Source organism: Aquarana catesbeiana, linkage group LG04, assembly GCF_042186555.1.
Source record: "Aquarana catesbeiana isolate 2022-GZ linkage group LG04, ASM4218655v1, whole genome shotgun sequence".
NCBI lineage: Eukaryota > Metazoa > Chordata > Amphibia > Anura > Ranidae > Aquarana > Aquarana catesbeiana.
Genome location: NC_133327.1, coordinates 432,685,419 through 432,707,644, shown reverse-complemented (window position 1 = coordinate 432,707,644; position 22,226 = coordinate 432,685,419). Strand labels below are relative to the sequence as shown.

Here is a 22,226-nt window from a genome sequence, read left to right as displayed (position 1 = left end):
AACATTTCAAATAAATCCCAATTAGAAATACATTTTCCTGCAAATCATAAATAGGAAGGTCTTTTAAAATTTTCATAAGTTGGTCATGTATTTGCAATTTTAGTTTTGCAGTTCAACATAATAGGTTTTTATGTTTCATTTCCTCTCCTCTGCCTTCAACCCCCTCCCTCTTACACCATGGGAGCTTTGTTGATGTATCCAGCATGATATCCACACATATCTCATGCATTTGCAGATACCCCACCCATGGCATGTCTTTGCATGTGTAAAAACCCATGAAACCCCTGCGCATGCACAGAAAACAGCAAGTTTATTTCAGTCTGTGGGAGTTGAAAGAGATGTGCAGCATTTATGCACTTGCACAGTGGTTTCATACGATTTCCTGTATGTGCAGACATGCCAAGGGTCTTTTCCAGGTCCCATAAACCTTGCAAAGACCTGCAGCATATCTTTGCAGGATATCGGTCCAAGATGAGCATTGATGAAGAACTGTGGGTGGGAAGGAGGGCAATGCTGGACTACTAAGTATGTTTTTTATATTCACAAACAGGAACAATTACCAGGGACTAGAAATAACATTTATCTAGGTAAGGTGAAATTCCTCTATAAGAAGAGTCCACAATGTAATCTTTATTAAAGAGGGGAATAACTGGAAACTGTTCAAATTTTGTATACAGTTGTCTTAATAATGATAAATACTGTATAATGTAATTCTGCAGTGGAAAGACACAAAAATTACTTTGGATATATTCATTTATGTTTTAAATATTTTTTTGAGTTAAAGTAGGAGGATAGAACTAGCATAGCAGCCAGCGGCTTTTTTATTATTATTAATTTGTTATTTATAAGAATCGGCATTGCAGTTCCATACAAAGAATAGACAATTTGGTTCCAGCTGTTCTAACACAGTATCAGACAGAGAGCAAAGAGTTACAAAGCATTACAACCAGAATCCTATAGTTGAGCCAAAGTATATTAGACATAAAGAACACATATCGTGTTAAGCAAACATTGCTCAAAACGAGCAATTCACAATTTTTGGAATTTTATACATAGTTACTTAGTTGGTAAGGTTGAATAAAGACATATGTCGATCCAGTTCAACCTGTGTGGGTGTGTGTATTCATGTCAAAACCCATTTCTCATATCCCTGTATTCTGTGTTCGCTAAGATGCCCATCTAAGAATTAAAAAAAAAAAACTATCTACACTTTCCGCTGACACCACCGATTGAGGAACGGAGTTCCACATCCTTACCGCTCTGACAGTGAAACACCCCTTACGCAGTTTAAGGTTAAACCACTTCTCTTCTAATTTTATTAAATTTCCCTGTGTCTTCTTATGCCGTGTACACACGGGCAGACTTTTCGACCAGACTGGTCTGACGGAACAAATCCATCGGACAATCCGACCGTTTGTGGGCTTAATCGGACCTGCAGCGGACTTTTTCGGTCAAAAATCAGACAAACTTTAGATTTGGAACATGTTTCAAATCTTTTCGCAGGAACTACGCCGGACCCAGTTCCGCTCGTCTGTATGCTAGTCCGGCGGACGAAAACCGACGCTAGGGCAGCTATTGGCTACTGGCTTTAACCTTCCTCATTTTAGTCCGGTCGTACGTCATCACGTACGAATCCGTCGGACTTTGGTGTGATCATGTGTAGCCAAGTCCGTCTGTTTGAAAGTCCGTCAGAAAGACCGTCTGACCTTTGATGCCGAAAAGTCAGCCCGTGTGTACACGCCATTACACTCCGTGAGACTGAGTGTAACGGGTGGCACAGTGGTGTAGTGGGTAGCACTCTCACCTAGCAGTAAAAAGGGTCACTGGTTCAAATCCCAACCACAACACTACCTGCATGGAGTTTGCATGTTCTCCCTGTGCCTGTGTGGGTTTCCTCCAGGTACTCCGATTTCCTCCCACACTCCAAAGACATGCTGGTAGGTTAATTGGCTTCTGTCCAAAATTGGCCCTAGTATATGAATGTGAGTTGGGGACCTTGGATTGTGGGCTCCTTGAGGGTAGGGACCTATGTGAGTGTGTGATGTATGTGTAAATTGATAGTGCTATATGGGTACCTTAAATAAATAATAATATAATAGATGAGCATTGTAATGAGATGCAGTGTACAGGGATAGGGATAATTGTAGACACACACACTCACTCAGGATGGACTGGTGTCTTTATTCAACCTTAGTAACTATGTAACTGAATAGTTTATTCCCTGTGCTAGAATCACCATTACGATATTTGTATATCACTATCATATCTCCTCTCAAGGGTCTCTTCTCCAGAGAGAATGAGTTTAATGTTTGTAGTTGTTCCCCCATAACTGAGATCCTCCCCTTATTAGCATTCTTGCCCTTTCCTGGACCCTCTCCATTTCCAGCACATCCTCATAAACTTGCTCATCCATGTCTTTATGGACCTTGCTTTGTGTAATGGTGCGCAGTCATGTTAGAACAGGAAGGGGCCATCGCCAAACTGTTCCCACAATGTTGGGAGCATGAAATTGTCCAAAATGTCTTGGTATGCTGACGCCTTAAGAGTTCCCTTCTCTGGAATTAAGGGGCCAAGCCCAACCCTTGAAAAGCAACCCCACACCATAATCCCCCCTCCACCAAATGATTTGGACCAACAGAGTATTGGTAACTGTAAGCGCAAACACACAAGTCCATATATAACAGGAGATATAAAAGGCTGAGCAACTTAGTCCATAGGGGACAGGCTGGAAGTTCAAGGGTTAAGTGGAAACCGGTGATGTAATGGTTAAAGTAGGCTGGTAGGCTAGGCGGCTGCTGTTCCCTCAGAGAGCTGGCTCTGTGATGGATGAGAGAGGGGTAGAGAAGGAAGCGCCACCTGAGTGTAGTATTAACAAATGATGTTTAATGACACCAGGTAAAAACACACTTACAAGATAAAAACATATAAAAGGCTCATCTGTATAGGTATGTGGTCCTCGGTGTTCCCTCTGATCCTATGGTGGTGACGCTGCAGGGATGCTGGGCTGCAGAAGGTGGATAACCAGGCGGGAGCTCCTTCTGTGGCCATCAGGAAGAGACTAGGGGCCGGCGTGGAGCGCACGTGAAGCGTGCATGACGTCACAGGTCGTCCGTCTGCTTCCGGGTTCAGTATCCAGGGGAGGGATCGTCCAGGGAGGAGTGCTAGCAGGAGGTTGAGAGAAGGCCAGGAGATATAAAAGGCTGAGCAACTTAGTCCATAGGGGACAGGCTGGAAGTTCAAGGGTTAAGTGGTAACCGGTGATGTAATGGTTAAAGTAGGCTGGTAGGCTAGGCGGCTGCTGTTTCCTCAGAGAGCTGGCTCTGTGATGGATGAGAGAGGGGTAGAGAAGGAAGCTCCACCTGAGTGTAGTATTAACAAATGATGTTTAATGACACCAGGTAAAAACACACTTACAGGATAAAAACATATAAGAGGCTCATCTGTATAGGTATGTGGTCCTCGGTGTTCCCTCTGATCCTATGGTGGTGACGCTGCAGGGATGCTGGGCTGCAGAAGGTGGATTACCAGCCGGGAGCTCCTTCTGTGGCCATCAGGAAGAGACTAGGGGCCGGCGTGGAGCGTGCATGACGTCACAGGTCGTCCGTCTGCTTCCGGGTTCAGTATCCAGGGGAGGGATCGTCCAGGGAGGAGTGCTAGCAGGAGGTTGAGAGAAGGCCAGGAGATATAAAAGGCTGAGCAACTTAGTCCATAGGGGACAGGCTGGAAGTTCAAGGGTTGACCTCCTGCTAGCACTCCTCCCTGGACGATCCCTCCCCTGGATACTGAACCCGGAAGCAGACGGACGACCTGTGACGTCATGCATGCTTCACGTGCGCTCCACGCCGGCCCCTAGTCTCTTCCTGATGGCCACAGAAATAGCTCCCGGCTGGTAATCCACCTTCTGCAGCCCAGCATCCCTGCAGCGTCACCACCATAGGATCAGAGGGAACACCGAGGACCACATACCTATACAGATGAGCCTTTTATATGTTTTTATCCTGTAAGTGTGTTTTTACCTGGTGTCATTAAACATCATTTGTTAATACTACACTCAGGTGGAGCTTCCTTCTCTACCCCTCTCTCAAATGATTTGGACCAGTGCACAAATCAAGGTCCCTAAAAACATGGATGCACAGAGTCCTGACCTCAACCCGACAGAACACCATTGGGATAAATTAGAGTGGAGACTGCGAGCCAGGCCTTCTCATCCTACATCAGTGCCTGACCTCACAAATGCGCTTCTGGAAGAATGGTCAAACATTCCCATAGATACACTCCTAAACCTTGCCAGAAGAATTGAAGCTGTTATAGCTGCAAAGGGTGGGCCAACTCAATATTGAACCCCTCAGGTTAAGACTGAGGTGCCATTAAAGTTCATGTGCGTGTATGGGCAGGTGTCCCAATACTTATGGTAATATAGTGTACTTACTTGCCAAAGAAGTCTTATGAGCAAAAAATAAAATCCTATCATTCTGTTGTAGGAAAGAGAGGTCCTATGGAGATTAACAAGGCATAGATTTGTGACAAAGAGTGTCTCAACGGCTCTCATGCAAGGCAGGTTTATGCAAATAAGGATAGTTCTCTTTCTGTATTATATTTCACTTATAGGAAGAGAAGATATGCGCTAAGCTGAGCGCTTCAAAGGAAGTCAAGGTCTTTGAGAATTTAAGTTCAATCCCTTGGTTGACCATTAGGCGGTGACTGGTAGAGAGGTGCAAAGGCCTGAAGGACCCGAAGGACCTGCTAAACAGGATATGTTGAGCTTTTGAATAAATTAAACTTGTGATATCAGATTCAGATGGTAGTTTTTTCTCTGATGGCAACCAGTAAACTGGTAACGGCAAGTTAAATTGTATTATGTGTCATGATGCCAAACACAGCATCTGCATTAGAATGCAAACTAATTCACTGTTGGTTTCAGAAAAATCCAAAGTGTTCTGTTGGGATAGGGGTCTGAAGTAATATGTTTATTTTAATGCTGTGCAAACGTAATTTGTGCAAGCATTGCTGCATTTGGTGTACCCTATTGCCTTGTACAAGCTACAAACTATAATGGTTAGTGTTAGGATGTTTCCTTTGAACTGTACTTAAAAGAGAAATGTTCTATAGGATCATCAGAATGTTTTGTGAAATGTTGACCTGGATCAAAAGTGCCAAAGTATATCAGGCCATAATCTCCAGCTATCTCCAGCTATCATTTCTCTCAATTCAAGAGGTTGTTTTTTTGGTGTGTGACAGCATTATCTGCACTCCTGACCAAATACCAGTGTATCACAATGAAATCTATTTTCCTTGTCAAAAGAAGTTTATTGAGTATACAATGTTATAAAGATACATAAAGTAAGTTTACAAGGATCTATAAAGTAAGCTCATTGTTTTACAGTAGGGTTTATATAGGTAAATATCATGAAATTTCAAATATTAAACATTGGGTTCACGTAAACCTAAATTAAAGATATATATCATTTCCTTAGTTACTTTTGTAGGTATTTAAATGATTTATACCTACTATACATATTGTTTACAAGTAGAGTGTATATAGGTCAAATAAATTCTGATAATGAGCTTTAATCGTAAGGTGGAGAAAAGGAAAGAGAAAGAAGAAAAAGGGTTGAAAGGTAGAGGTATGGTCCACAAGGTTGTCCCGCTCGTCAGTTTATTATTCTTTTTAGTTCTCTTTGAAGCCTTAGAATGGGTGTCTCTGTAAGTCATTTAATCTGTTACCATGGCAACAGGACAGAGTCATTGAAGTTTGACAGGAACTGTTGTTTTATCCAAGGATGCCAAAGTTTTTCAAACTTTGGAATTTGATTTTGATCGATCTTAGCATGGGACATTGTATTATTCATTCTGTGAATTGTTTCTGCTAGTACCAATGTAGGAGATTTCCATGCCTTGGCCACTGTTTGTTTTGCAGCCGTTATTAGTTGGATCATAAGTTTGAATTGAGAGAGTGTTAACCATTCCGGTTTTAGATTAAGTAAAGTTAAATATGGATCTGGTTGTATTATTTTTTTAAATATTTTAGATGCAATCACGAAGACTTCCTTCCAGAAGGTTTGGATTACTGGGCACGTCCACCATATGTGTAAATATGTGCCTATTTCTGGGCATCCTCGAAAACAAAGAGCTGAGGTATTAGGTGAATATTTTGCCACTCTAGAGGGTACAAGGTACCAGCGAGTTAGGACTTTATAATTTGTCTCCAGTGCTAAGATGTTGGGTGAAGATGACTTAGATGTGAGCCATATGTTAGACCAGTCCATGTCTTCTAAAGTTCGTCCCAGGTCCTCCTCCCACCTCTGAACGTAAGAGGGTCTATTAAGATTTGCTACTCCATATAATTGATTATAAAGTGATGAAATTGTACCTTTAGCAAATGGATCTTTTGTACAGATTGATTCAAAAATGGATAATTGGGATAATGGTGTATCCCCCTTTAGGAATGGTGTATAGAAATTTTTGATTTGGAGATATCTAAATATCTCAGAGTTTGGTAGATCATATTTTTCTCTAAGCGATGGGAATGAAAGGAATGATTTAGATGCTATGAAGTCATTTAGTGTCTGAATGCCTAATGTTGTCCAAGCTTTAAAAGAATTTGGGAAGATCCATGCCGGATAAAAGGCCGGATTTCTGATAAAAGAAAGGAGAGGATTGTGTGGAGATTGTAACTGATATTTGGTTTTTAGTTTATCCCAGAGAGATAAGAAGTGTTTAGTTATGGGATTATGAATTTTAAAATGGTCTTTAGGATCAAGCCATAATAAATTTGATATTAATAGAGGGTCATTTTCTGAAGCCTCTAACAATACCCATAATGGGATTTCCTGTTTTGCATGGTATTTGGACAGACTGGCCAATTGTGCTGCTCTGTAGTAGTTAGTAAAATTATGGTATCCCAGGCCTCCTTTATTTTTGGGAAGATGTAGTGTGTGTATAGGTATACGTGGTTTAGAAGAGCCCCATATAAACAAAGTTGCTCTTTTTTTGTACTATTCTCAAAAAATAGGAAGGAATTGGAATAGGGAAAACTCTGAATAGATAAAGCAATTTGGGTAGAATAGTCATTTTGATTGCATTAATCTTCCCTATCCAGGATAAAGGAAGTTGCGACCATTGTTTTATTAGATTTGTGATCTGTCTTAATACAGGAGGATAATTGGTTGAGAATAAGTCAGAATGAGATGCTGTTAAATGAATTCCAAGATATGGGATTGATTTTTCTGCCCATGTGAATGGGAGTGCAGCCCTAGCCGGGATCAATTCCATGTTTGTGAGTGAAATATTAAGCACTAGGCATTTCTTAGGATTAATCATAAGGCCGGATAGGGCTGCAAATCCATCAAGAGCTGGTATTAAGTTAGGACCAGAGACCTGTGGTGATGATAGAAAAAGTAATATATCGTCTGCAAATATACATAATTTGTGTGTAATACCTCCTACTTCAATGCCAGTTATAGTTTGGTTTGTTCTGATGTATTGGGCCATGGGTTCGAGAATAAGGGCAAATAATAAGGGAGATAATGGGCAACCCTGTCGGGTACCTCTTTCGATATTAAAGGCTTCAGATTTGTATCCAGCATATTTTATATAGGCTTTGGGTTTATTATATAATGCTTTGATCCATGTTAAAAAGTGGGGTCAAAAACCCCATTTTTGTAATGAATATTGCATATATTGCCAGGATACTGTTTCAAATGCCCTCTTAATATCGAGAGATAGAAAACATAAAGGAATTTTCCGTTTTTTAGCAATATGTGCCAATAACACTGCCCTGCGTATATTATCGCCTGCCTGTCTATTTGGCATGAAGCCTACTTGATCTCTATGTATTAATTTTCCTATAATGCTATTGAGGCGTTTTGCTATTATTTTTGCTAATAATTTAATATCGAGGTTTAACAAAGAGATAGGCCGATAATTCACACAGGAAGTATCATCAGAAAGGGGTTTTGGGATCATACAAATAATTGCCATTAGTGTTTCTTGCCGAAAATAATGTCCATCTAGAAGTTTGTTAAAAGTTTCAGTGAGAATGGGAGAGAGTATTTCTGAGAATGTTTTATAGTATAAAGCCGAGTAGCCGTCTGGGCCTGGTCTTTTGTTAATTTTTAGGTCTTTTATGGCGTTAGCAACTTCATCTATAGTTATAGACTCATCCAAACTGCTTTTTTGATTCTGAGATAACTCAGGTAAGGTTATTTTTGAGAAGAAGGATTCAGCCTCTGTAGGATTAAATTCATTGTTTGTCTTGTATAAAGTTGCGAGATGTGAGTGAAATTTATGGACTATTTTAACTGGATTACAAGTGTAAACATTTTTTGATAATTTTAAACGTATTGGTTTGAAAGATTTGTTAGTTGAATTTAATGCCCGAGCCAAATATGTACCTGGTTTGTTTGTATTCATGTAGAAATTGTGTTTGGAGCGTTTGAGGGATTTATCAACTGACTCAGTGAGAAATAGATCGTATTCCAATCTAGATTTTTCCAGATGAGATTTTGTACTCTGAGATGGATTATCTTGAAATGATATGTAGGCTGCATTAAAATTGAGTTCTAGTTTTTTTGCTAGATTTTTGCGTTCCCGTTTAAATAGTGCCATTTGTCTTTGTATTGTACCACGCAAGACAGGCTTATGAGCTTCCCACAGTGTTATTGGGGAGATGTCTGTTGTATTATTAATTGATATGTATTCCTTTAAAGCTTGTTCAATGGCCATCTGATGTAGTGGGTGTTTGAGCATTATGTCCGGTAAGTACCACGTTGGGTCATGCGCTTTTGGTATGGCTGAGGCTATAGTAGTGTATACTGCATTATGGTCAGACCACGGAATCGGAATTATATCTGATGCAATAATTTCTGGTATCATTCCTATTGTTAGAAAAATATGATCTATTCTGGTGAAGGTTTGATGAGGGTGCGAGAAATAAGTGAATTTCTTTTTCATTGGGTTACTTTCTCTCCATGAATCTACCAGATTGTATTTGGAAAGAAGTTGAGAAAAAGGTAATCTAGAGGTTATTTTGGATGGTGTAAAAGGTGATTTATCTAGAAATGGGAGGAGGACCTGGTTCGAATCCTCACACATTATCACTGTTCCTATTTTGTGTGTATTAATCACTTGTAATATATGTGAGAGGAATGGTGTAGGTTGTTTGTTAGGAGCGTAGTAGGAAATCACCATGATTGCTGTATCCATTATATAACCCATGAGTATCAGGTATCTACCTTCTGGGTCTTTAATTTCTGATGATAAGGTGAATGGTGTGGATCGGTGAAATGCAATTAGAGTTCCCCTTTGCTTGGTACAGGCAGAAGCCGTGTAAATTGTTGATAAAAAGGAGAAATATATTTTGGAGTAGAATCTTTGGTGAAGTGTGTTTCTTGGAGGCATACTATGTGAGCCTTCTTGTTATGGAAAGTACGGAAGGCTTTGGTCCTTTTTTGAGGGACATTTATTCCCTGAACATTCAGGGAAAGTATATTCAGTGGTGCCATGGCAATAGATCAAATAGTTTTGACTTACTTTTTGTTATGCAGAGCTGACTGCGCAGATCAACCTGTGTGGACTGAAGAGATGAATAGATAGAAAAGAAACCAGTGAATTCTGGAGTAAAGAGTAAACAAAAAACATATGAGATTAGATGATACATTGTATAAATTATTTTTTGCAAGTAATCACAATTTACCCATGAAAGAGAATAAATATCTCTCTCAGGGGAATAAGTGCCTTCGTCACACTCCCACATAATATGGTTGGGAGAATGAGGAGGGCTAATGGGGGTACACGGATCTTCCGCTTACAGGAGAGAAGTGCTATGTCAAAAGACATCAAAATGATGTTTCATTAATTGGAGTGCAGAATATAGTTTTTGTTGAAATTATTTATTCCAGGGTGGTTGTATATGGTTAGTCTTGCCCTAGGCTAAATAATTCAGTTAGAAAGTTACTGTTAATAACTTTGGTATTGATGAAGATAGTTTGAATTATTTTGGGATTTTAACCCTTTTAGAGTAAACAATTACATATTTTATTCATATGCAACTGTTTAGATATGTTAACTCATAAAATTGAGGTTGTATTGCTTCAGATTAGAATAAACAAAAACATAATTCTAGGAACTAGTTAGGTAATAATATATTTGTTTTAAGAAAAGAAAGAAAAAGCTTCCATTACTTCTGGATTATTGAACATATTTGTCCTAAAAAGTAATAAATCTATTGTTATTACCTGATAATATATAACTGAACAAGAATTTCCTTATTTCACTTATATATTCTAAGGCTATATGAATCAGAAGTAATAAGAAATATAACTGGAATGTAACATGATCCCACACAGTGTGTGACTATCAGAATGCAGTTACAGTCAGTTATAAATACAGGTTTTTTATAGAGAACCATCTCTTAGTATAATAAATGAAGAGATATAAGGAATTAGGATGTCAGTCCATTGAATCTTCTTGGTCCATGGATGATGTGGCATAACGGCCTCTTTTGTGAGAATGATGATTCCCATTTTGTTCTGAAATTTTCTGGGTGCTGCCTGAAGGTGAAGATGATGCCATTCTTCTGCGTGTGGGAGTGTTGCTGCTTGTGGGTTCTGTCAGATTTAATTTTAAAAGGGTTTGTTGTAGTTCATCTGCTGATCTGCTTCTGTAAATTGTACCTTGGTAGTTAAATCTGACTGAAAATGGGAAGCCCCATTGATACATAATGTTGTGGCGTTGCAGTTCCATTAGTTGGGGTTTCATGGATCGTCTTTTTGTAATAGTAAGTTGGGATAGGTCAGCAAAAATTTGATAATTGTGTCCTTGAAAATTAAGTTCCTTTTTTTCTCTTGCAGCAATTAGTATTTGTTCTTTCGTTCTGTAATAATGAAATTTTGTGATTATATCACGTGGGGGTCCGTCTTTCTTTTTGGCTGTGAGGGCTCTGTGTACTCTGTCCAGTTCTAAACGTTCAATAGGGATATCTGGCTTTAGTTCTTGTAATAGAGCAGTAATAGTAGATTGCAGGTCTGTCACAGTTTCAGGTATTCCCTTATGCACAAGTTTGAACGTCTGGCTCTATTTTCGTAATCTTCGAGCTCAGTTTGAAGTATTAAATTCTCTTTTTTTAATTGTTCCAATTCTGTTATATTTTCTTGGGTTGTAATTTCAATTTCATCCATTTTTATTTCTAAGGCTGCGGTGCGGTTTCCCAGCTCTCTTATTTCTTTGGTTAGGCTTTTTGTTATTTGGTCTGAGGTTTGTTTTAAAGCCTTATGAAGCATCTTTTCAAATTGTAATAATATTACTGGGGATACTGAGGAGGCTTGTGGAGAAGTTTGTGAGAGGATTTGTTCTGTATCTGACTCAAATGGAGAGTCTTGCTGTGACATTTTCTGTCTGTGAGAGCGCCCTGATGCTGTATCTTGTGAGGTGACTGGAGCTGCTTTAGCTGCAGTGAGTGCCTGTGAGCTCTTTGTTAGGTGATTTTTATTTCTGCCACGGTTTCCTCCCAGTACCATATTTCCTGCCCAAACTTTCACAGTTTGTTCCCTGGGGCAAAAAGGTTCAAATGGATACCTTTTGAGCCTGCAGGCTCCGCTTTGTCCTTCTCTTCTCTCCTCAGCGGTGTGGAGCTCTAACAATGCATGTCTGCTCTGCTAGGCTCAGCCTCCTGCCCCCCCGAAATCGATTTTCTAATGCATGTTCTAATACTGGCTTTAGCAAGTTTCAAATCAGATATTGCAATGTTGTGAGAAGGTTTTATTATAATCAGATACATTCAACAATGAAAATCCTGTTGTTTGATTGTCTTTATTAGCCAGCTTGCGCTTCTGTTTCTTGTAGAAAAAGCAGCCCGTAGGATATAATATGATAAAACTTTGGAATTTCAACAAACTTTGGCAGCCTCAAGGAAAGAAAGACAATTTAAAGCATATTATTAAAAAAGAAAAAGGGAACATATATTTTCTGTGCTATTGTTATAATATTCAGTTCTTTTCCTTGATTATGATGATACTCACAGTCTGTCACTGGATGACACATACCCTGACTCCATCTCTTACCTCCTGAAGTACATCTATGATCAAAATGTATTCATTTCCACGTTGTATTTCAACTATTTCTAGCCTACTCCTTCAAAAGGCAGAGTCAGTACAGGAATCAAATTGAAAGTGAACTAAAGGAATGAGGAGGAAATTGCAAAGCATGCCAGGACAGAAAGTGAAGGGAAATCTCCACAATGGAACACAGAGGGCAAAAAACAAAAAAACAAAAGTGACATGGTTTATGAACCTTCCTATCCAAAAAAAAAAAGTTTTGCCTATAGTTCTACTTTAACCACTTCCATACAGGGCATTTTCACCCCCATCCTGCCCAAGCCAATTTTCAGCTTTCAGCGCTGTCACGCTTTGAATAACAATTGCGCGGTCATACAACACTGTACCCAAATGACATTTTTATAATTTTTTCCCCCACTAATAGAGCTTTCTTTTGGTGGTATTTGATCACCCCTGCGTTTTTTATTTCTTGCGCTATAAACAAAACAAGAGCGACAAGTTTGAAAAAAAAACACTATATTTTTTACTTTTTGCTATAATAAATATCCAATTTTTTTTTTAAACAAATGTTTTCCTCAGTTTAGGCTGATATGTATTCTTCTACATATTTTTGGTAAAAAATATCTCAATAAGCGTATATTTATTGGTTTGCGTAACAGTTATAGCGTCTACAAAATAAGGGGATAGATTTATAGCATTTTTATTATTATTTTTTTTTTACTAGTAATGGCGGCGATATGCAATTTTTATCATGACTGCGATATTGCGGCGGACACATCGGACAATTTTGACACATTTTTGGGACCATTCACATTTATACAGCGATACATGCTATAAAAATGCATTGATTACTGTATAAATGTGACTGGCAATGAAGGGGTTAACCAGGAGGGGCACTGTAGGGTTAAATGTGTTCCTAAGGAGTGATTTTAACTGTAGGGGGAGGGGATTCACAAGGGGAGGAGACCGATCGGTGTTCCTCTGTACAAGGAACACACCATCGTTCTCCTCCCATCTGACAGGACGTGGATCTGTGTGTTTACACACACAGATCCACGGTCCTGCTCGGTTACCGTGCAATCGCGGGTGCCTGGCGGACATCGCGGCCGCCGGGCACGTGCACCGGGACCCGAGTGACGCGGCGGGTACGCGCGCCGCCGGCGGTGCACGCGCGCCCCCTAGGGGTCCTGGAAGGCAGCGCTGTCATATGATGGCGGCCCAGGATAACAGCTGCACCGTCCCGCTGTCATATGACGGTGGGCGGGCAGCAAGTGGTTAAACTTTGTAGCAGTATTGTCATCCACACACCAGCTAAGTACATAGTGCAGCCCTCAAATTTGCCACTCAACTGCTCGCATTTGGCGAGTGGAAATAAACTGAGGGCAAGTGGAGCATACCTGCCAGGAAGAAAGATGGTGGTGGGCGCTTCCTGTCCCTTCTCCTCATCCTCCCATTAGCGTGGCTGCCCTGTCTTTCTCTACACATTCATTCAGAACAGAAGAGTCAGCAGCTGCTGCTCTCTGTTATTTTGCTCACGTGTGTATAAATGAGGGGAGGTGCTGTTTGTGTACAGGGGGGCAGAGTTGTGTGTGTTATTATGTGGGTGTGTTATGTATGTGTGTGTGTGTTGTGTGTGTCAGAGGGGACTGAGTGTGCACAGATGTGAGGGGGGGGCTGCCTGCAGGACTGTGCGATGGCCAGTGGGTGGATTTGGTGGGATGGCCAGTGTGTTGGTCCAGGAGAATATTGGCGGTTAGGTCCGAGGGGGGGTGTTGGGGTTTTCTGATGGCTGCCCTGTCCACCCTGCCCTCAATATAATTTGTAATTATTACACTAAATAAGAAAAAAAAATAACAAATGCCAGCAATCGGTAATCACATTTCATTGATCTGACTGTGCTAAATAAAATAAGTAGAGAAATGATAATTTACGAGGGCGTGTTTAGAGGCGGAATTAGGGGCAGGGCAGGGTAGGGGTTGGGTGGGGCAACTGGTGACAAGTAACTCTTAAGGCATGGCTAGTAGCTCAGGACTTGAAATTTTGAGCCATTTAATTGGATTGTAATGAACCTATGTACTAACCTAGCAATAACAGGGAGAGGACAGAAACAAGACTAATATACCCCTCTCCCCTATTTGCCTGTACAGATCTCTTCAAACGATGGTTTTGCTTTGGGGCAGAAAGTGTTGTTCTTCAATTGGTATTCACAATTCGCAGACCTAACTTAAACTAGAGTTCCAGCTTTAACCGAACTAGCCTTAAAAATACTCCCACCCCTCCTAACATCTACATTGACTAGCCTTAAAAATGCCTCATCCTCCCTCCTAACACCTACATTGACTAGCCCTAAAAATGCCTCATCCATCCTCCTAACACCTATATTGACCAACCTATGTAAATAAGATGCATACACTTACCTATTTTCAATCATGTGATCCCCTGTGTCAGTCAGTGGTGTCTGCAGAGGAGGAGAGTACTCTCGACTAAGGCTGGGAATACCTAAAGCAGTGACATTAACCATAGGATTCTATGGCCCATATGTTGTTGAGCACTCCCCCCTCTGCTGCAGCCATCGCTGGCTGACACATGGGAGCCAGATCATGTGACCAGACCAGAGCAGCCTGAAAATAGGTAAGTATATACATCTTCTTTACACAGGTAAGTCAGCATAGGTGTTGGGAGGGGACATTTTTAAGGCTAAGTTTCAGCTGGAATTTCACTTTAACTTAATTATCTCTTTTAACATTAATGCAAAATGCAGTGATTTGACAACTTTAACAATATGAATTTTAGTAAAACTGGTTTTAGGGAATGCCAGGTGCATGCAGGGCTTTTTTTCAGCGGGAACGCGGGGGAACGCAGTTCCAGCACCTCCAGCACTGAATGTATGCTGGAGGGTCTATTGATGTTGGCTGCTGGGGGATCTATTGTCACTGGTGGGGATCTGATTTTGTGTGAGAATCTATTGTTGCTGGGGGGGTCTTATGTTGCTGGAGGGGATCTACTGTTGAGGGAGAGGTCTATTTTTACTGGCTGCTGGAGGATCTATTGATGCTGGCTGCTGGGAGATCTGTTGTTGCTGCTGGGGGTCTAATGTTGCTTGGGTGGATATTTTGTTATTGGGTGTGATATTTTGTTGTCGGTGGTTCACTGTTGCTGCAGGGAATCTATTGTTGTTGGGGTGGAGTCCATTGTTGCTGGGGGAGTCTATTGTTGTGTGGGGTGACTCAGACAGGGGGAGTTCCTGCACCTATTCTCCGAGAAAAAAAAACCCTGGGTGTATGTGCAAGCAGTTAACATTTTTTTGAAGAACAGATGTTGCATATCAGGGAATGTAATTTTTACCGGGTAACTCTTGGGCAAATTTCCAGTAGTTTGGCTTAATGCGTAGGATGAATGATCATCATAAAAGTAACAGGTATCATGAATAATTCATGTTGTAAAGCGCTGCGCAAACTGTTGGCGCTATATAAAACCTGTATAATAATAATGATAATAAATTTACCACACAGTTTTAGCAGAAATATAAAAAATGCTTTGGTCCAAAAGGGGTAGATGAAAGAGGTCTTGGTTAACAAACGTAGCCATTAAACGTTTATGTATGTAGAATTGTATCAGTAATGTCTTTACACTGTGTTGGATTCTAGACATGTGCATTCGTTATCGTCCCAATGCATCTTTGAATGAATTTCGTGGATTTTCGTGTTCGTTTTAACCAAACGATAACGAACACGCATAATCTGAAAGATCCAAAATTTAAAAAATGCTTTATTTTCATATCCATTATATTTTTGTATCATTGCGACAACAGTTCGATATAGATAGAAGATTTAACATGACGGTGACAATAGCAGTCTGTGTCTATCGAACCTGCGGTCGAATGTGCCAAACCTAACTCTATTAGTCCAAGATTATTCGACATAGAGAGAAAAGATTTGGCATTATAGAGACAAGATTTGACGAAGTAACTAAAAACATACGATACATTTACATTAAATGCTCCGCCCATAGGCTATAGAAGAATTCTAATGTTGTTTGACTAGTAATAATAATTAATAATTATAATTATTACTAGTCAAACAACATTAGAATTCTACTATAGCTTGTGGACGGGACATTCGACTGGAAATGTGCGATTGGGGCGTCGTACAGTTTAGCTGTTTTGTCAAAACTTCTTAGAACATCCAACAGACACCGTAAACTTTCAATTGACAGATTCAATTGAAAATAAATAAATAAAAACAAATTTCGGGAGTAACTAAATAAATTTATTTTTCGGACGAAACAAAATATTTCAGTGTGCACATGTCTATTGGATTCACACCTATGCATTTTTCCCCATATTACGTTTAGCATTGAAGCAAATGTTAATGAAAATGTCAACATAAACGGGTGTTGCAAATTTGCAATGGACTTTATATTGAATATCAACACTCATAATGATGTGTATATTAACACGTATTGAAAAGTGTTTTAATGCGTTTCAATTGATTGCAAGTGAAAATGCATCAAGAAATAACACAAAGGAGTGATTCAAAGGACCTACATCTTGAGAAGTACAACAAAGAGTCAAGAAAGAAAATTAAAGATATAACATACTATATACAGTGCCTTGCAAAAGTATCCACCCCCCTTGGCTCTTTACCTATTTTGTTACATTACAGCCTTTAGTTTAATGTTTTTTTAATCTGAATTATATGTGATAAATCAGAACACAATATTCGAAGTTGGTGAAGTAAAATTAGAAAAATATATACATAAAACTATTTTTCAGAAATAAAAAACTGATAATTGGCATGGGCGTATGTATTCACCTCCTTTGGTATGAAGCCCATAAAAAACTCTGGTGTAACCAATTACCTTAAGAAGTCACATAATTAGTAAAATGATGTCCACCTGTGTGCAATCTAAGTGTCACATGATCTGTCATTACATACACACACCTTTTGGAAAGGTCCCAGATGCTGCAACACCTAAGCAAGAGGCACCACTAACCAAACACTGCCATGAAGACCAAGGAACTCTCCAAACAAGTAAGGGACAATGTTCTTGAGAAGTACAGGTCAGGGTTAGGTTATAAAAAAATATCCAAATCTTTGATGATCCCTAGGAGCACCATCAAATCTATCATAACCAAATGAAAAGAACATGGCACAACAGCAAACCTGCCAAGAGAAGCCGCACACCAAAACTCACAGACCGGGCAAGGCGGGCATTAATCAGAGAGGCAGCCCTGGAGGAGCTGCAGAGTTCCACAGCAGAGACTGGAGTATCTGTACATAGGACGACAATAAGCCGCACGCCCCATAGAGTTGGGCTTTATGGCAGAGTGGCCAGAAGAAAGCCATTACTTTTAGCAAAAACCAAAATGGCAAGTTTTGAGTTTGCGAAAAGGCATGTGGAAGACTCCCAAAATATATGGAGGAAGGTGCTCTGGTCTGATGAGACTAGAATTGAACTTTTTGGCCATCAAAGAAAACACTATGTCTGGCGCAAACCCAACACATCACCCAAAGAACACCATCCCCACAGTGAAACGTGGTGGTGGCAGCATCATGCTGTGGGGATGTTTTTCAGCAGTCGGGACTTGGAAACTGGTCAGAGTTGAGGGAAAGATATATGGTGCTAAATGCAGGGATATTCTTGAGCAAAACCTGTACCACTCTGTGTGTGATTTGAGGTTAGGATGGGGGTTCACCTTCCAGCAGGACAATGACCCCAAACACACTGCTAAAGCAACACTTGAGTGGTTTAAGGGGAAACATGTAAATGTATTGCAATGGCCTAGTCAAAGCCCAGACCTCAATCCAATAGAAAATCTGTGGTCAGACTTAAAGATTGCTATTCACAAGCACAAACCATCCAACTTGATGGCCCTGGAGCAGTTTTGCAAGGAGGAATGGTCAAAAATCCCAGTGGTAAGATGTGGCAAGCTCATAGAGATTTATCCAAAGCGACCTGGAGCTGTGATAGCTGCAAAAGGTGGCTCTACAAAGTATTGACTTTGGAGTGGTGAATAGTTATGCACATTGATTTTTTCTGTTATTTTTTCCTATTTGTTGTTGCTTCACAAAAAAAAAAATCTTCAAAGTTGTGGGCTTGTTTTGTAAATTAAATGATTCAAATCCTCAAACAACCCATGTTAATTACAGGTTGTGAGGCAAAAAAACACGAAAAATGCCAAGGGGGTGAATACTTTTGCAAGGCACTGTATGTATATATCTATATTTATGGTCGTGGCCCTATGACCGAGAGAGATGTGGATTACATAAACACGCGACAAGACTTACAACATAAATGGACATGAAGTGTGCCTTGGTGGTCTGGTCGGTATGCCAAGAAAAGGGGGTAAAAGACTCAGATAGGGGAATAACTCTTAATTGATTCTTGTGCTTAGTGAGCCATCTGGGTGAATGCTTGTGCCATTTCTTCCTGAGGATTTTGGATGTATGTGGCAAAACAAGCGCATTTCCATCGGCCTAGTTTCTTGATTACGTGGTCTGGTACTCCCTGTTGGGAGGCAGCTGAGGCTGCTCCAATCCGGAAGTAATGTCCAGAGGATTGACTGGGGTTGAAGCCCAAGTTGCTTAGGAGGATCCTGACATGCATAATAAACTGGCTGCCACTCAGGGAGCCAGTTAGAAAGGCTAGCAACGAGCTATCATCATATTGGCTGGGTAGATGGGACAATAGTCGATCAAGCACCGACACTGGGCACCAGGTGTTGTTAGTCTGAAACAGGTTGATGTCAACCCTGGGGCTGGTTTGTTGCATTCTGCAGACTGTGAGATGAAGAGTGTAATAGTTTGCAAAGCGAGTCAGGTGGTGTCGGAGGAGTGTCTGATTGCTGGAGCCACTGACAGTAAATTTACTAGGCCGTAGGAAACCGTAGAAGGCCTGGTAGATGGCCGCCTGGATGACTAGGCTAGGCTAAGCTCCAAAATGGAGAACGAGTAAGGACTTCAGACATGTCCCTAAGAGGGCACTCGTGAAAGGTAGGTGTTTGTCACTGACTACGGGTTGGTGTTTCTGTATGTCCTGTTGGAGGGACTTGACTGCATGGGCCAAGAATACTGACGGTTTACTGGGGTCCTGTAAGAACAGGAAGTGTTGGACACCGACTAGGTATAGCCTGATATTGTTGTGAAAAAGGGCCAACTGCTTGGGGCAATACGATATGAAGGCTAGGACATGTCTAACGTTACCTATTGCTGCTCCGGGGGAAGAGGCCAAAAACTTGCGGTAAGTGTTCCAAGCAGTGCGATAGGCCTTCAGTGTGTTGCGTGACAAGGAGTGGTTAATGAGCTGGGTTGCGTTGGTGAGATGTGACTTCAGTCCATTGTCAGCAATGACCAGGGTGGGACAGGAGTAGTTGTTGGGTTGGTTCCAGGCTCCTGCTAGAAAAACAAAGCAAGGTTGAAACAGGACAGCTCATCAGCTGCGATTTTGCGTTTGCCTGGAATATGTCTACAGAAAATATTAAACTGGTGGAGTGACAGCTGTACGAGCCTACGCAGGAAGGACATGATGGGGAGTGACTTGAATCTACCTTTATTGATGATGTCGGCCGTGGTGTGATTGTCCGTGGAGAAGAGCACCGTCTGTCCTGTCCGAGTGTGGCCCCAGACCGGGGCAGCTGCCACGATGGGATACAGCTCGAAGAGTGATGAAGACTGGGTGAAAGCAGAAATTAAAGAGAATTTCTGGGGGCCAAGGTTCAGCGAGCCAGTGGCGGCCGAAAAATGGCTGCGAAGCCCGTGGAGGCTGTGGCATCAGTGAACACCCATAGTGGCTCGGCTGACACTGCCTGGATGAACATTGAAATGCCATTCCAGCTAGTGAGGAACTCATCCCACATAGCTAAGTCTGCTACTGCTGCTTGGTCTAGTTTGAGAACTTGGTCTGGATCTTGCACTGGTGTGAGAAAGACTAAAAGCTGTAATATAAAGGACCATCCTTGAGGAATAATCCTCATTGCGAAGTCCGGTATCCCTAGTAAGGATTGCAACTGCCTCATGGTGCACTCTTGTGACCGGGTGAAGTTGTGGATAACTGTCCTGGTACGGGTTAGTTTGTTGGGGGGCAGAGTGACACCTAGGAAGGTGATATAGTATGCCAGAAATGCCACTTTATGCTCGGCCATGGGCACATTGAGATTGCTGAACACCACTCAGCCTGTCCAGATCCACAGGTGGCGTGCCCAGTTGTTCGGTAAGCAGGAAGTCATCGAGGTGGTGCATAACCATCTGACGGTGAGCCTGGTGTGACTTTACCTGAAATGAACTGGCAGGAGTCTCAATGAGTATGAAGGTTTGTTTTTGAGACAACATTGCGTGGTTGCAAGTGTCTCAGTCTGGTTTGCTGAGATGATATTGTGTGGTCGCAATATCGTGAATACTTTTGCAAGGCACTGTAACCACTTCAGCCCCGGAGGGATTGACCCCCCTTAATGAACAGGCCATTTTTTGCGAAACGGCACTGCATAGCCTTAACTGACAAATGCGCGATTGCGCGACACTGTACCCAAACAAAATTAATGTCCTTTTTCCCACAAATAGAGCTTTCTTTTGGTGGTATTAGATCACCTCTGCGGTTTTTATTTTTTGCGCTATAAACAAAAAAGTCTGACAATTTTGAAAAAAAATAAATAAAATTTTTACTTTCTATAGCAAAAAAGTGCAGCGCTATAAATTGATAAATATGTGCAGGGCCAGATTAAGAATCATGGGCCTGGTGCTGAGGATTTTGGTGGGGCTTTTATTGAAAATAAATAAATAAAAATGCAAACAATTTTTTGTTATAAGAAATTAAATGAAATAGAGAGAGGGAGGATGAGAGAGAGAGAGAGAGAGAGAGAGAGAGAGAGAGAGAGAGAGAGAGAGAAAGAAAGGGGATGAAAGAGGGATAAGGGAGGGAAGATGTGCATGCATGGGAGTGACATCAACGCTGCCCGGCCAAGGCAAGTAATCGAAGGCACAGGACCCAGAAGGAAGACCAGGTGAAGAAGGAAGCGCCCGGGACCAGCCAGATTGATCACAGCGCATCGCTGGAGGGCTCAGTCTGACAGGTAAGTGTACCCTAATGTGTTAATATGCTGTGCATACTTGTACATTATGGCATAACCTACCTCAGGGCCTCTAAAAAGTAGTAATGTTAGCAAAGTTTACTACCGCTTTAATATCACAGGATCCCAGGAGCCTGTCATGGGGCCCACTACTGACCCGGTGGCCCTTGGGAAGTGCCCACGTGCATAGTTGTCAACATTTCAAAAATATTTTCAGGGACACTTTTTTGTGGTATATTTAGAGTAGCTGACATCCCCTATTTTCCTCTATACATCACAATAGTAATCACAAAATTAAATGAATATTAATAATGGGCAGAACAAATATGAGGACTGAGAAGATTTCCTTTAGTTAACAAAAGTGTGTCCATTCTAGAGCTGGTAACATTGAGGATATTTAATATAATTTTAAAGAACTGTTTTTGTGGGTAAGAGGCATAGGGGAGGAGTATAGATGGTATACAAGTGGGAAGTATGTGCAGGTGAGGGAGAGGAATGTGGAGAGTATAACAGTGGGCACTATGTACAGGAGAGGAGTGTGGAGGGTATGGCAGTGGGCACTATGTACAGGAGATAAGTGTGCAGGGTATGACAGTGGGCAGTATGCACAGCAGAGGAGTGTGGAGGAGGGTTGAAAGTGGGCACTATGTACAGGAGAGGAGTGTGGATGGTATGACAGTGAGCAGTATGTACAGGAGAGGAGTGTGGATGGTATGACAACATGCACTATGTATAGGGGAGAAGTGTGGAGGGTATGACAGCGGGCATTATGTACAGAGTGTGCCAGCTTGTATTTAAACTGGCCGTGCTATATGTAGCTTCTGACAGGCTGCGCAAGGACCCACATATCTCCGGAACCATAGGTCCTAGGAGCCCCTAATTTTGACCAGTGGTGGGGTAGGTCTTCGGCTACCTACCCCCACCCCCTTCCCCCCATACGACCCTCAAAACTCAATCATTTTTTTTTTTTGCAATTTTATTTTTATTTTTCGGCAAATGGGCCTATCTTAAGGTAAGGGCCTGGAGCTGCAGCTCCAATAGCCCCTATGTTAATCCGGCCCTGAAAATGTGTGTGCCACAACTAAATATTAAAGTGCAAAAGTGCAAAC

General features: G+C 41.2%; 1 protein-coding gene across 1 annotated transcript in view; it reads left to right on the top strand.

The window, feature by feature from the left end:
• NMBR (neuromedin B receptor) overlaps nt 1-22,226 on the top strand; it is a 539,948-nt gene that overhangs the window by 61,384 nt on the left and 456,338 nt on the right. The window lies entirely within an intron of this gene.